Here is a 14,961-nt window from a genome sequence, read left to right as displayed (position 1 = left end):
TCAGAGATACAAACAATTATCAGGGAATACTATGAAAAATTATATGCCAACAAATTGGACAACCTGGAAGAAATGGACAAATTCCTGAACACCCACACTCTTCCAAAACTCAATCAGGAGGAAATAGAAAGCTTGAACAGACCCATAACCAGTGAAGAAATTGAATCGGTTATCAAAAATCTCCCAACAAATAAGAGTCCAGGACCAGATGGCTTCCCAGGGGAGTTCTACCAGACGTTCAAAGCAGAGATAATACCTATCCTTCTCAAGCTATTCCAAGTAATAGAAAGGGAAGGAAAACTTCCAGACTCATTCTATGAAGCCAGTATTACTTTGATTCCTAAACCAGACAGAGACCCAGTCAAAAAAGAGAACTACAGGCCAATATCCCTGATGAATATGGATGCAAAAATTCTCAATAAGATACTAGCAAATCGAATTCAACGACATATAAAAAGAATTATTCACCATGATCAAGTGGGATTCATTCCTGGGATGCAGGGCTGGTTCAACATTCGCAAATCAATCAACGTGATACATCACATTAATAAAAGAAAAGATAAGAACCATATGATCCTGTCAAACGATGCAGAAAAGGCATTTGACAAAATCCAGCACCTTTCTTAATAAAAACCCTTGAGAAAGTCGGGATAGAAGGAACATACTTAAAGATCATAAAAGCCATTTATGAAAAGCCCACAGCTAACATCATCCTCAACGGGGAAAAACTGAAAGCTTTTTCCCTGAGATCAGGAACACGACAAGGATGCCCACTCTCACCGCTGCTGTTTAACATAGTGCTGGAAGTTCTAGCATCAGCAATCAGACAACAAAAGGAAATCAAAGGCATCAAAATTGGCAAAAATGAAGTCAAGCTTTCGCTTTTTGCAGATGACATGATATTATACATGGAAAATCCGATAGACTCCACCAAAAGTCTGCTAGAACTGATACAGGAATTCAGCAAAGTTGCAGGATACAAAATCAATGTACAGAAATCAGTTGCATTCTTATACACTAACAATGAAGCAACAGAAAGACAAATAAAGAAACTGATCCCATTCACAATTGCACCAAGAAGCATAAAATACCTAGGAATAAATCTAACCAAAGATGTAAAGGATCTGTATGCTGAAAACTATAGAAAGCTTCTGAAGGAAATTGAAGAAGATTTAAAGAAATGGAAAGACATTCCCTGCTCATGGATTGGAAAAATAAATATTGTCAAAATGTCAATACTACCCAAAGCTATCTACACATTCAATGCAATCCCAATCAAAATTGCACCAGCATTCTTCTCGAAACTAGAACAAGCAATCCTAAAATTCATATGGAACCACAAAAGGCCCCGAATAGCCAAAGGAATTTTGAAGAAGAAGACCAAAGCAGGAGGCATCACAATCCCAGACTTTAGCCTCTACTACAAAGCTGTCATCATCAAGACAGCATGGTATTGGCACCAAAACAGACACATAGACCAATGGAATAGAATAGAAACCCCAGAACTAGACCCACAAACGTATGGCCAACTCATCTTTGACAAAGCAGGAAAGAACATCCAATGGCAAAAAAGACAGCCTCTTTAACAAATGGTGCTGGGAGAACTGGACAGCAACATGCAGAAGGTTGAAACTAGACCACTTTCTCACACCATTCACAAAAATAAACTCAAAATGGATAAAGGACCTAAATGTGAGACAGGAAACCGTCAAAACCTTAGAGGAGAAAGCAGGAAAAGACCTCTCTGACCTCAGCCGTAGCAATCTCTTACTCGACACATCCCCAAAGGCAAGGGAATTAAAAGCAAAAGTGAATTACTGGGACCTTATGAAGATCAAAAGCTTCTGCACAGCAAAGGAAACAACCAACAAAACTAAAAGGCAACCAACGGAATGGGAAAAGATATTCGCAAATGACATATCGGACAAAGGGCTAGTATCCAAAATCTATAAAGAGCTCACCAAACTCCACACCCGAAAAACAAATAACCCAGTGAAGAAATGGGCAGAAAACATGAATAGACACTTCTCTAAAGAAGACATCCGGATGGCCAAGAGGCACATGAAAAGATGTTCAGCGTCGCTCCTTATCAGGGAAATACAAATCAAAACCACACTCAGGTATCACCTCACGCCAGTCAGAGTGGCCAAAATGAACAAATCAGGAGACTATAGATGCTGGAGAGGATGTGGAGAAACGGGAACCCTCTTGCACTGTTGGTGGGAATGCAAATTGGTGCAGCCGCTCTGGAAAGCAGTGTGGAGGTTCCTCAGAAAATTAAAAATAGACCTACCCTATGACCCAGCAATAGCACTGCTAGGAATTTATCCAAGGGATACAGGAGCACTGATGCATAGGGCCACTTGTACACCAATGTTCATAGCAGCACTCTCAACAATAGCCAAATTATGGAAAGAGCCTAAATGTCCATCAACTGATGAATGGATAAAGAAATTGTGGTTTATATACACAATGGAATATTACGTGGCAATGAGAAAAAATGAAATATGGCCTTTTGTAGCAACGTGGATGGAACTGGAGAGTGTGATGCTAAGTGAAACAAGCCATACAGAGAAAGACAGATACCATATGGTCTCACTCTTATGTGGATCCTGAGAAACTTAACAGGAACCCATGGGGGAGGGGAAGGAAAAAAAAAAAAAAGAGGTTAGAATGGGAGAGAGCCAAAGCATAAGAGACTGTTAAAAACTGAGAACAAACTGAGGGTTGATGGGGGGTGGGAGGGAGGAGAGGGTGGGTGATGGGTATTGAGGAGGGCACCTTTTGGGATGAGCACTGGGTGTTGTATGGAAACCAATTTGTCAATAAATTTCAGAAAAAAAAAATAAAATTTATTTATTTTTTAATTTACATCCAAGTTAGTTACCATATAGTGCAACAATGATTTTAGGAGTAGATTCCTTAATGCCTCTTACCCATTTAGCCCATCTCCCACACAATGTCCCAGCACACAATGTCTCCAGCAACCTTCTGTTTGTTCTCCATATTTAAGGGTGTCTTATGTTTTATCCCCTCCTTGTTTTTATATTATTTTTGTTTCCCTTCCCTTATATTTATCTGTTTTGTATCTTAAGATCCTCATATGAGTGAAGTTATATGATATTTGTCTTTCTCTGACTAATTTCCCTTAGCATAATACCCTCTAGTTCCATCCATGTGGTTGCAAATGGCAAGATTTCATTCTTTTTGATTGCTGAGTAATACTCTAGTGTGTGTGTGTGTGTGTGTGTGTGTGTGTGTGTGTGTGTGTGTGTGTATATATACCACATCTTCTTTATCCATTTGGGCTCTTTCCATACTTTGGCTATTGTTGATAGTGGTACTATTAACATTGGGTGCATGTGCCTCTTTGAAATAGCATACCTGTATCCCTTGGGTAAATACCTAGTAGTGCAATTGCTGGGTCATAGGGTAGTTCTATTTTTAATTTTTTGAGGAACCTCCATACTGTTTTGTAGAGTGGCTGCCCCAGTTTGCATTCCCACCAGCAGTGCAAAAGAGATCCTCTTTCTCCGCCTCCTCACCAACATCTGTTGTTGCCTGCGTTGTTAATGTTAGCCATTATGACAGGTGTGAGGTGGTATCTCATTGTGGTTTTGATTTGTATTTCCCTGATGATGAGTGATGTGGAGCATTTTTTCATGTGTCGGTTGGCTGTCTGGATGTCTTCTTTGGAGAAGTGTCTATTCATGTGTTTTGCCCATTTCTTCACTGGATTATTTGTTTTTTGGGTGTTGAGTTTGATAAGTTCTTTATAGATTTTGGATCCTAACCCTTTATCTGATATGTTGTTTGCAAATATCTTCTCTCATTCCGTTGGTTGCCTTTTCGTTTTCTTGATTGTTTCCTTTGCTGTGCAGAAGCTTTTTATTTTGATGAGGTCCCAATAGTTCATTTTTGCTTTTGTTTCCCTTGCCTCTGGAGACATGTTGAGTAAGAAATTGCTGCAGCCAAGATCACAGGTTTTGGCCTGCTTTCTCCTGAAGGATTTTGATGACTTCCTGTCTTACGTTTAGGTCTTTCCTCCATTTTGAGTTTATTTTTGTGTATGATGTAAGAAAGTGGTCCAGGTTCTTTTTTCTGCATTTTGCTGTCCAGTTTTCCCAGCACCATTTGCTGAAGAGACTGTCTTTATTCCATTGGCTATTCTTTCCTGCTTTGTCAAAGATTAGTTGGCCATATGTTTGTGGGTCCATTTCTGGGTTCTCTATTCTGTTCCACTGATCTGAGTGTCTGCTTTTGTGCTAGTACCATACTGTCTTGATGATTACAGCTTTGTAATAGAGCTTGAAGTCTGGGATTGAGATACCTCTAGCTTTGGTTTTCTTTTTCAAGATTGCTTTGGCTATTCGGGGCTTTTCTGTTTCCATACAAATTTTAAGATTGTTTGTTCTAGTTTTGCAAAGAATGCTTGTGTTATTTTGATAGGTATTGCATTGAATATGTAGATTGCTTTGGGTAGTATTGATATTTTAATAATATTTGCTCTTCCTATCCAGGAGCATGGAATATTTTTCCATTTTTTTGTATCTTTTCCAATTTCTTTCATTAGCTTTCTATAGTTTTCAGTGTATAGATTTATCACCTCTTTGGTTAGGCTTATTTCTACGTATTTTATGGTTTTTGGTGTAATTTGTAAATGGGATCGATTCCTTGATTTCTCTTTCTGTTGCTTCATTGTTGGTGTATAGGAATGCAACTGACTTCTGTGCGTTGATTTTCTATCCTCTGACTTTGCTGAATTCATGGATCAGTTCTAGCAATTTTGGGGGAATCTTTTGGGTTTTCCAGGTAGAGTATCAAAGACATGCCTGTTCTAATTAAGCCAACAAACTTTAACTTTTATTTCTTGAAGATTATTCTAGATCATGTGAATTTGCAAAACATTTGGGTTAGTTTCAATAGTTTTATGAGTATATTTGATTTATATAAATGCTTAATTTCCCTTAAGTCTACTAAATAGAGCTCTTTAAAGATTAATTTTGGCAATTTGGAGGTAGAAAAATATTGGTCTGGAGGTAGAAAATATCACACATCTACAATCTACATACACAGACATACATAAACATACAGACAGACAGAGATCTTACAACTTAAAAAAATATTTAGCCATGAGATGGGTATGATAATGCAAAACTCACTAGTTTATAAAAGAACACTGGGATCCAAATTGTGTTTCTGGTAGATGGAATAAATTTAAGAGTATCTGCTCAGATGTCTAAAGCTTTTTACTAATAATTGTGGAAGAGACTTAAGATTTTTTATAAGGCCTAGTTTTTAAGGTAACCTTTTCTTTTTTTTCTCCTTCTGATAAGAAGTACTTTGGTTTCTAAAGCTGACCATGTTGAATACTTACATTTTAAAAGATACAGAAAAAAAAATGCAAGTTTTACCAAGAATGACTTTTGTTCCTTAAGTGTGTGTGTGTGTGTGTGTGTGTGTGTGTGTGTGTGTGTGTGTATTTTATAATACCTGCAAATCTTTTGAAATGGATAGGAAAGGTTTGGGATTGGAAAAAAGGCTAGTGGGCTTTGATTGTTTCTAGAGCTTCATTTCTGTTCTTGGGAAGACTCAACCTTAAGACGAGTACAGTTGTTTTTAATTCCTCAAAGAACTGGGTTGCAACCAGAAAGATATCAAGACTCAGACCCACCCATCAAACCACATTGTCTCCAATTTGCATCTTTATATCAGGGAAAAAAATCTTAACTAAGATGGAAATCAGAAGATTCCTATGTTCTACATTTAGAGTTGTGTGTCTTCAAAATATTTTAGTAAATCTTTCCATAAAGCCTTCAGAATGTTTTTCTTTCCCTCTGGGTATGTTGTTTCATTTAAACTTAGGGGAAAAGGCCTAAAAAAAATTCCTATCAGGATCTAAATATCAGCTTCCAATTTGGCAAACTTCTGACAATAGAGCTACTTAAAAAAAGAAATTCTTTCAAATATCTTGTCAAGTTTCAGCTGGGACAAATCATAAATATTCCTGGCAGTATTGAACAACCCCATGGACACAGGAGGTGTCCCTAAGGGGAGCAAAGATATTACCCTCCCAAGGTCCAGAACCACTCCCATAGATAACCAAAAGAGACTTGGATAATTTCTGTCAAACATGGCAATAGTTGATAGGACCCTAGATGTAAATGGAGTACAATTCACATTTCTTTCCAGCCATGTCTAGCCACAAATGGAGTGCAACACACATTTCTGTCTGGCCATATTTTTGTGGCCCCCAACCTGATGATTGCTAAGCCCATTTCCTGGGATGCAAAGTGAGGCAAACAAGAAGGCAGTAGCTGTCCCTGGGAGAGGATTACCAACCAGTGGGTACCCAAAAGCAAATTAATGAGTCATAATTCAATGATCCAAGTTTTGCAAATATTTTTTCTCTGCCAATCTGAGTTTGGAAAGGAAAGGATTGTGTGAAATTATACCTTCCTCTTTCAACCAGGCACCACAGATCTGGAAGAACTTAGTTTGGTAGGAATTCTCACACTTTGCTGGTTTCTGCCGGTTTACCCAAGATCCAACTACAGTCTCTGGAATGAGTAGGTAGTCCCAGTGGGTCTCATCCTGGTCTCCAGAAATTAGAGGAGGGAAAATAATTTTCCCTCTACTTTTTATGGTATTTGGTTAAAACCCCTTTTTCTTTAAGGCATCTCATAGATGGATAAGCTTATTTAGGTTAAAAGTTCTCAACTATGCAATTGTAATTAAATACTATCTTCAGTGGGTTCACCTGCTTGTTCCATTTTATTTATTTATTTAGAATTTTAAAAATTTATTTATTTATTTATTTATTTTTAAGATTTTTTTTTTTAATGTTTATTTATTTTTGAGAGAGAGAGAGACAGAATGTAAGCAGGGGAGGTGAAGAGAGAGAGGGAGACACAGAGTCCAAAGCAGACTCCAGGCTCCAAGTTGTCAGCATAGAGCCCGACATGGGGCTCGAACTCACAAATGGTGAGATCATGACCTGAGCCGAAGTCGGATGCCCAACTGACTGAGCCATCCAGGCAACCCTAAAATTTATTTATTTTTGAGAGAGAATGCATGAGCAGGGAAGAGGGGCAGAGGGAAACAGGGGCAGAAGGAGAGAGAGAATCCCAAGCATGCTTCATGCCCAGTGTTGAGCCTGACACCCATTACCCTGAGTCGAAATCAAGAGTCAGATGGTCAACAGATGAGCCACCCAGGCATCTCTGCTTGTCCCATTTTATTTTATTTACTTTATATTTTTTAAATGTTTATTTATTTTTGAGAGAGAGACAGACAGACAGAGACAGAGAGAGAGAGGGAGACAGAGGATAGAAGTAGGTTCTGCCCCGACAGCAGAGAGCCCAATGCAGGGCTTGAACTCACCAACAGCGACATCATGACATGAGCCGAAGTTGGACACTTAACCGACTGAGCCACCCAGGTGCCCCTGCTTGTTCTATTTTAAAACAAAATTTTGTTTGGATGCAGTCTGACTTCAGTCCCATTTTGGTTTTTAAGTTGGATATAGTGTGACTCTGGCTGGTTTCCAGATCCACTCTAGAAAAAGGAATGCTCAAACAAATATAGTCTGAAAGCTCACAATGAAAAGGCTACAGAGCTAGGAACTGAGAGGGACTCATCCACCACCTCTAGAGGAAGCAAAGAAGTGCCAAGTTCAAGGAGCTTAATGAGTACCTATGACTGTTGCTCATTTTTCCCGGGGACCATCAGAGTCTTCTTGAGTTCTTTCTTCTGACACTAGAACTGTCAAGAGATAAAATGAAGCATATTCAAAATTTTTAAAGTTTTATTTGAGCCAAAATTGATTACAATCAGTAGAACCCAAACTAGCAGATAGAAAGGAGCTCCAAGGAACTGTACAAAATGAAAAACTTTTATAGGTAGAAGGGAGCAGGGACAGGAAGTTACATAAGGCACAAAAAAAATGGGTTGGTTATTGCAAAGCTACTTCCCTTTAGGGAACAGCAAAGGTCTTATCAGGCATGTCTATTGTCTAGTGCTAGTTAGGCCATTCCTGATTGACTGGTTTAAAAATTATTTTTTAAGTTTATTTATTTATTTTGAGGGGGTGGCAGAGAGAGGGAGAGAGAATCCCAAGCAAGCTCCCTGCTGTCAGAGCAGAGCCTGACTTGGGGCTCGATCCCACAAACCATGAGGTCATGACCTGAGCTGTAATCAAGAGTTGGATACTTAACTGACTGAGCCACCCAGGTGCCCCTGACTGATTTAAAATTCCATTTCTGGAAGAGCCAAAACTATAGTTCGGTTGTGTCTGGGTTTGGTGATACAGAGCTTAGCATAAGTGACTTCATTTTGGACCTCTTTTTGTCCATACTTGTTAACATACTTGTTTTGTTAACAAACTCTTGTCCTGGACCTGACTCATGAACCAAAGGAGAAACACTTTTTCACAACAAATGTCTATACTGTTTTAATAACTAAGGGGATTTTAATGATTCCAAATATGAAACTGTGTTGAACTTGTCAATTGAAATTGCAGTCTTTGACCATAGAATTTGGCACAATTAATTGGCCTAGTATGTGCATAATCAGTCTTGTTAACCTCATTGGAGAATGTTAAGCAGAACCATTGGGCCAGTTACTTCTGGCAAAACAAAGCTAGCTTGTGGAAAGAGATCTTCATTGGGATAAGATTACATAGAATTTCATACCAAAGGCTTTTCAAGTTTGACCTGGAAGGGTCTGTCACTCATTGATTTCATTTCATTCATGTAATCATCATTCAGAAAATATATTCAATGCCTACTCCATAGTGGGCACAAAATCCAATGATGAACAGGACCTCTGGCCTCAAAATGCTCACAGTTGATGGGGGAGGTTGTCTAGTGAACAGCATGCTGAGTCACATCAGGATAGACACATCAGGCCAGGAGCATATTTTATAATTGCTGTGTGCTATGTATGCTTCACAATATTATGTTCTGAATGTTATGTTCACAAGACTGAAGACACAATATAATTTTCTGTTCCAACTGTTTGTTAGAGCAGCAGTTTTATTTTAAAGTCTACATTCTGTTTCTTTGTTTGGAAACTTCTTGTTTCAAACCAATTAGGCTTTTAGTTTCGTTCTTACTCTCCATTTCACCAAAAGTGATGTTGATAACGTAATGTTGGGTAAAGCATCCCTTTCTCCACTAATTTGACTTTGTGGTTAAGATACTTGAATGGTCAGAACAAGCGGATTGCCTCTTTCAGTTTATCAGTGCCTTAAATTAACTTCTTAGTTTGGAATAATAATACAGCATGACCTATCTAACACAAATATGCCTTGCCAAGAGGAGAACTTGGGTAAATTCAGAAGGTATGTGAAAAATACTTTATATTTCCCAGATTCAAAAATCTCAGAATGTTATATGCATGACAGTTGACACAATTTTTTCCTTAATTGTTCCTATATTTTCTGTGGAGAAGAAGTGAATAGGCACAGTTTGCTTTTTATGAATTTGAATGCTTCTTTTTTTTTTGAATTTGAATGCTTCTTATGGTTACTTAATTGTGATAATTTTCCAGTGAGAACTCATGTCCTCTGAGTGGAGGATTGCTGATTTGAGATGAGTACATTCTGTGTGTGAAAATAATTAAATTGGAGAATGGTGGATTACATCCTTTTTCTACCTTGACTGGTTGGAGGATACTGAGTGTATACATCCCACTATGCTAGAGGAGGCTGTAACAGGTTGGAAAGAGGGTAGCAAGTCAGTAGCCCACCATAACTTATCACTCTCTCAATTGCAAGAATTAATCATTGATACTTGACTTGATTCAAAATTGTTTTTACTGTAAAGTCTAATGAAATTCAATGATCACTTGTGCCATGAGTTTTACCAAAATGTATGGATTGGGGCTGGATATTGCATATGAAAATCTGCTGGTAGTTTTGTGGGGCTTCTCTTGTGTATAACTTCTCTTTTTACTCTTGCTACTTTTTTTTTTTAAGATTTTAGTTTTTTAAAGTAATCTCTACACCCAACGTGGGGCTCAAACTCACAACCCTAAGGTCAAGAGTTGCAAGCTCTAGTGACTGAGCCAGCCAGTTGCCCCTACTCTTGCTGCTTTTAAAATACCTTGTCTCTGACTTTTGACAATTTAATTATAATGTGTCTTAGTGTAGCCCTATTTGGGCTCAACCTATTTGAGGTCCTTTGGGCCATGTGGATCTATCTGGATGTCCATTTCTCTCCCCAGGTTTGGAAAAATTTCAGCCATTATTGTCCGTTTCTCTTTCTCTTCTTCTTCTGGAATTCCCATGAGTACTGTCTCTTTTCACCATGTCACATAATTCTCATAGGCTTTCTTTTTTTTTTTTAAGTTTTTTTTAATGTTTATTTATTTTTGAGAGACAGAACATGAGTGGGGGAGGAGCAGAGAGAGAGGGAGACACAGAATCTAAAGCAGGCTCCATCCAGGCTCTGAGCTGTCAGCACGGAGCCCGACGTGGGGCTCAAACTCACAAACCGTGAGATCATGACCTGAGCCAAGTCAGACACTTAACTGACTGAGCCACCCAGGTGACCCTCTCATAGGCTTTCTTTAGTCTTTTTCAGTCATTTCCCCCCCCCCTTCTAACTGGATAATTTCAGATGTCCTGTTCTTCAGGTTATTGATTTTTTTTCTTCTGCATAGTTGAGTCTACTTTTGAAACTCTCCACGGAATTCTTCAACCCAGTTATTCCATTTTCAGCTCAGGATTTCTGTTTGTTTGTTTCCTTTTCCAACTCTCATTTTGTTCATTCATTATTTTCCAAATTTCATTTAATTGTCTGTTTGTGTTTTATTTAGTTCATTAAACTTCCTTTAGAAGATTACCTGAATTCTTTGTCTGACAATTCATAGATCTCCATTTCTTTAGGGTCAGTTATTGGAGCTTTATTAGTTTCCTTTGGTGGCATCCTATTTACCTGATTTTTTGTGATCTTTGATTCCTTACATTGTGTATGCACATTTGAGTAAGTGGGCTCCTCTTCCAGACTTTACAGATTTGCTTTGGCAGAGACAGTTCTTCACTAGCCACGTCTGTCTGGGTTTCTGGGTGTGTCTGCTGGTAAAGTCCTTGGACAGGTGGGACCTGATATTTTATTGTCTAGTTTTGGGTGAGGTAATTGTCTGAGCTCTAAGGATGGAAATAGGAAGGTGGTGCCACTGTCTGAGAGCAGTTGGATAGGGCTGCTGGCTTAGTGCCCTACCCAAGTGAGGCTATAGCATGGGCTCTGTGGTTGCCTGGATTCTTTGGTCAGACTTACTAGATGGTTGGGACTGGGTACTATATTTTAGTAGTAGATGGAGCTGTGAATTAGCTTCCCTGCCCTGACAAGGCGGCAGCACAGGACCCAGAACCTATATGGTTCATTGTTTGGGGACCTGAATCAGGCATGGTGTGCACTGAATTCCCTGGTCAGGTGAGTTCATTGATGTTGCTCTCCAGGTGGGGTAGGCTAAAGGCTCTGCTGTCTTTCCAAGTGCCACCATATACAGGGCTGTTGAATTGGCTACATACCTTCCCCTGTGCTCTGGTTAGTTTCCCAGGTTAGGTAGGCTGAAGGCTTTATTCAGCAATGAGTGGAGCTATGAATTAGATTCCCTGCACAGGTGCAGTGGGTGAAGCAGCTCTAAAACCAGTAAAACTCTTAAGTCAAATGACTTGTGCCCTAAGTTCCCTGGCCAAAGAGGGCCACTGGCTTTGCGTTGCAAACTATCAGCTTTGTCCACCCTTTTCTCTGCTCAAGAGCCCCTGGGCTGCACTGCTTTAAAGTATTTTTGCCAGCTCTTCTGGTCAAATGGGGCCATAAGACACTCTCCACAGTGGGTGGGGTTGTGCCTCAGATCCCTTCCTGGGCAGGAGGGTGATGGACCACTCTAGCTATCATTCAATTTCCCAAACAGGCTTTCTGGTTGGGAGGGGCTGGGAGTTACCCTTAGTTTTAGCTATGAATTAATTCCCCTGCCTGTGCATAAAACTCCTAGAAAAAAACATAGGAACAAAATTACTTGACATGGGTCTTGTTAATGATTTTTTGGACATGACATCTAAAACACAAGAAACAAGGGGTGCCTGGGTGGCTCAGTCTGTTAAGCGTCCGACTTTGGCTCAGGTCCTGATCTCGCAGTCCGTGGGTTCGAGCCCCGCGTCGGGCTCTGTGCTGACAGCTCAGAGCCTGGAGCCTGTTTCGGATTCTGTGTCTCCCTCTTTCTCTGACCCTCCGCTGTTCATGCTCTCTCTCTGTCTCAAAAATAAATAAATGTTAAAAAAAAATTAAAAAAAAATAAAACACAAGAAACAAGATAATCAACAAATGGGACTACATCAAAGTAAACAGCTTCTGTACAGCAAAAGAAATGTACATACCCAGCTTTCTGGGATACAGCTAAATAGTATTCCATAGATGTACCAACTTGTATTTCCAGAGTACAAGAGAGAACAGAGTTCTGTTGCTCTATATCTTCAACAACCTCCAAGTATTTTCTCTTTTTAATTTTTTGTGTTATCTCATTCTATCTTGTTAGTTTCCAGTTAGTGTTTTTTCATTGTAATTTTAATTTGCATTTTCTTGATGACTAATGATATTGGGAACCTTGTCATTTGGTTACAAGCCATGTGGATACCTTTTTTTGTGAAACAGCTGTTTAAGTCTTTTGGCCATTTTTTTCTGCTAGCTTGTCTTTTATTTAGTAACTTGTAGAAGTTCTTTATGTATTTTGAATGTGAGTGTTGTGGCAGTTAAATGTAGTGTGAGTATCTTTGTCTATAGATCGTTTTCTACTCTTAATGATGCTTTTTCATGAATAGAAATTATCAATTTTGATGTACTCTGATACATCAATTTTTTTCTCTTATGCTTTAATGCTTTCTGTATCTTCTTTAAGAAGTCTTTTCCTCCAAAGTTGTGATGATTGATGTTTCCTCTAAATGCTTATTTTTTTATTTTTCATATTAAATCTGCATTTTTATTTTTTTCATATTTTGAACCAACATTTTGTTGGTACTCTATAATTAGAAAATCTATTTCTAAGTATAATACAAAGATAAATTTTCTATTTTTTTGTAAGAAATTTTGCCAAATTGGCATTTTGCTCCTTGAATGATAGGAAGAATTCACCAGTAAGACCACTTGGGCTTAAGGACTGTGTGTGTGTGTGTGTGTGTGTGTGTGTGTCTGTGTGTGTGAAAGTTTAAATAGTGGATTCAATTTTGTTAATGAATACCACACGATTAAGATTTTCCCTTCTTTTTCTGATAGCTTTGATAAATTGTATTTTTGAGGAATTTTTCTTTTATCCAAATTGTTAAAATTATTGACCTGAAGGTTTTAATTCTTTGATCTTTTATTAGTTTTCACGTCTCTGTTATCTTCTCATGTCCATAGGATCTGTGATGCAACTTCCTTTTTATTTCTGATATCAGTAGTTTATGTTTTCTTATTTTCTTCCTTGACCAGTCTTAGGGGTATTCTAGTAATATGAATGTATTTAAAGAACTAACTTTTGACTTTGATGATTGCTTATCTTACACATTTGCTTTGAATTATTTTAAAAATTTAAAATTAATTTCTGCTGTTATCTTTATTATTTCTTCTACTTTTTTTTCGGTTTTGTTTGCTGTGAGATTGTATATATTAAAATTTTTTTTAAATGTTCATTTATTTTTGAGAGAAAGAGAGAGAGATGGACTGCAAACAGGGGAGGGGCAGAGAGAGACAGAGACACACTCTGAAGCAGGATCCAGGCTCTGAGCTGACAGCACAGAGTCTGATGTGGGGCTTGAACTCACGAGCTTGGAGCTGAAGTTGGATGCTTAATCAGCTGAGCTACCCAGGTGCCCTGAGAATGTATATTTTTGATGCAATTTTTATATCCTTGTGAAAACATTTGAAATATATTACAGATATATGTTTGTGTGTGAGTATATGTGTATCTTTTCAAACTTGATGGACAGTGAATTTGTTTGACAACGTAAAGATAGATAAAGGTAGCAGATAAACAAAATGGAGTATTTTTGGAAGTTACCACTGAGGAGTCCAGCTCCTGCCCAACAACCAGTGAGTGATCTTTCGGCCTGATCATTGACAATTTTTGTAATTGTAATTGCATGGCAGGCTTCATGGAGGAATGTGCTGTCCTCCCCACACCAGATGTGATGCATATCCAGTGCTTTGCAGCCTATGAAAGGAGTTCTTCTCAAGGATTCAGACCCCCTCCCTGGTCGGCCATGCTCTTACACATAGCTGCATCCCTAGCCCAAGTGCCTCCAAGTGGAGGCCTCCTTATCCTGGAACAGTTGCAGAGGTGTCCTTATGAGAGTAGAAGGGAAGAATTTAAAGACACTTTCCTTTACTCTGATTCAGTACTTGGTACTTTTGCACTCCTAACACTTCCTACTCCCTTACCTTATCCCCTGGGTCCATAATATTGCAGGAGCCTTTTGTTTGTGGTTCCTCTGGCAGTGAAATGACTCTGTCACCTGACCCTCAACTAGTGATTGGTGACTGGCCATGTCCCATGGGGGAAAATGGAGCAGAGGGAATTGGTTTAGTCTCTTGCTTATACTATTGCAGTAAGTGATTAAAGCCTTGACTGTTATTTTAATTTTCCTTTGTTGTTTAATTGGCTACTGTGATATCTGACAGTTCAGCTCTCTCAAGCTCAGGTCAGGACCTAAGAACTACACTGATCATTTTGGAATTTTGGGGAGATTTTCATAGCAGACAATGTGAGATCAAACTTTGGATGTTGAAAAATAAGAAGCTGAATAAAGCAGAATCTGGTGGAGATTGACAATATTCATCTTGTTCCTTTGGTGCAAATATTAAATTTCCCTCCAGAGGATTATCCCCCTCAAATCAAAGTATTTTCAGAATCTTTTAGCATTCAGACAAAGAATTAAGAATTTTCATTAACTTCTCTCTTCCCTTATGGGATGGAAAA

This window comes from Prionailurus bengalensis, chromosome D3, assembly GCF_016509475.1.
Source record: "Prionailurus bengalensis isolate Pbe53 chromosome D3, Fcat_Pben_1.1_paternal_pri, whole genome shotgun sequence".
NCBI lineage: Eukaryota > Metazoa > Chordata > Mammalia > Carnivora > Felidae > Prionailurus > Prionailurus bengalensis.
Note: the sequence above shows the minus strand (reverse complement) of the source record.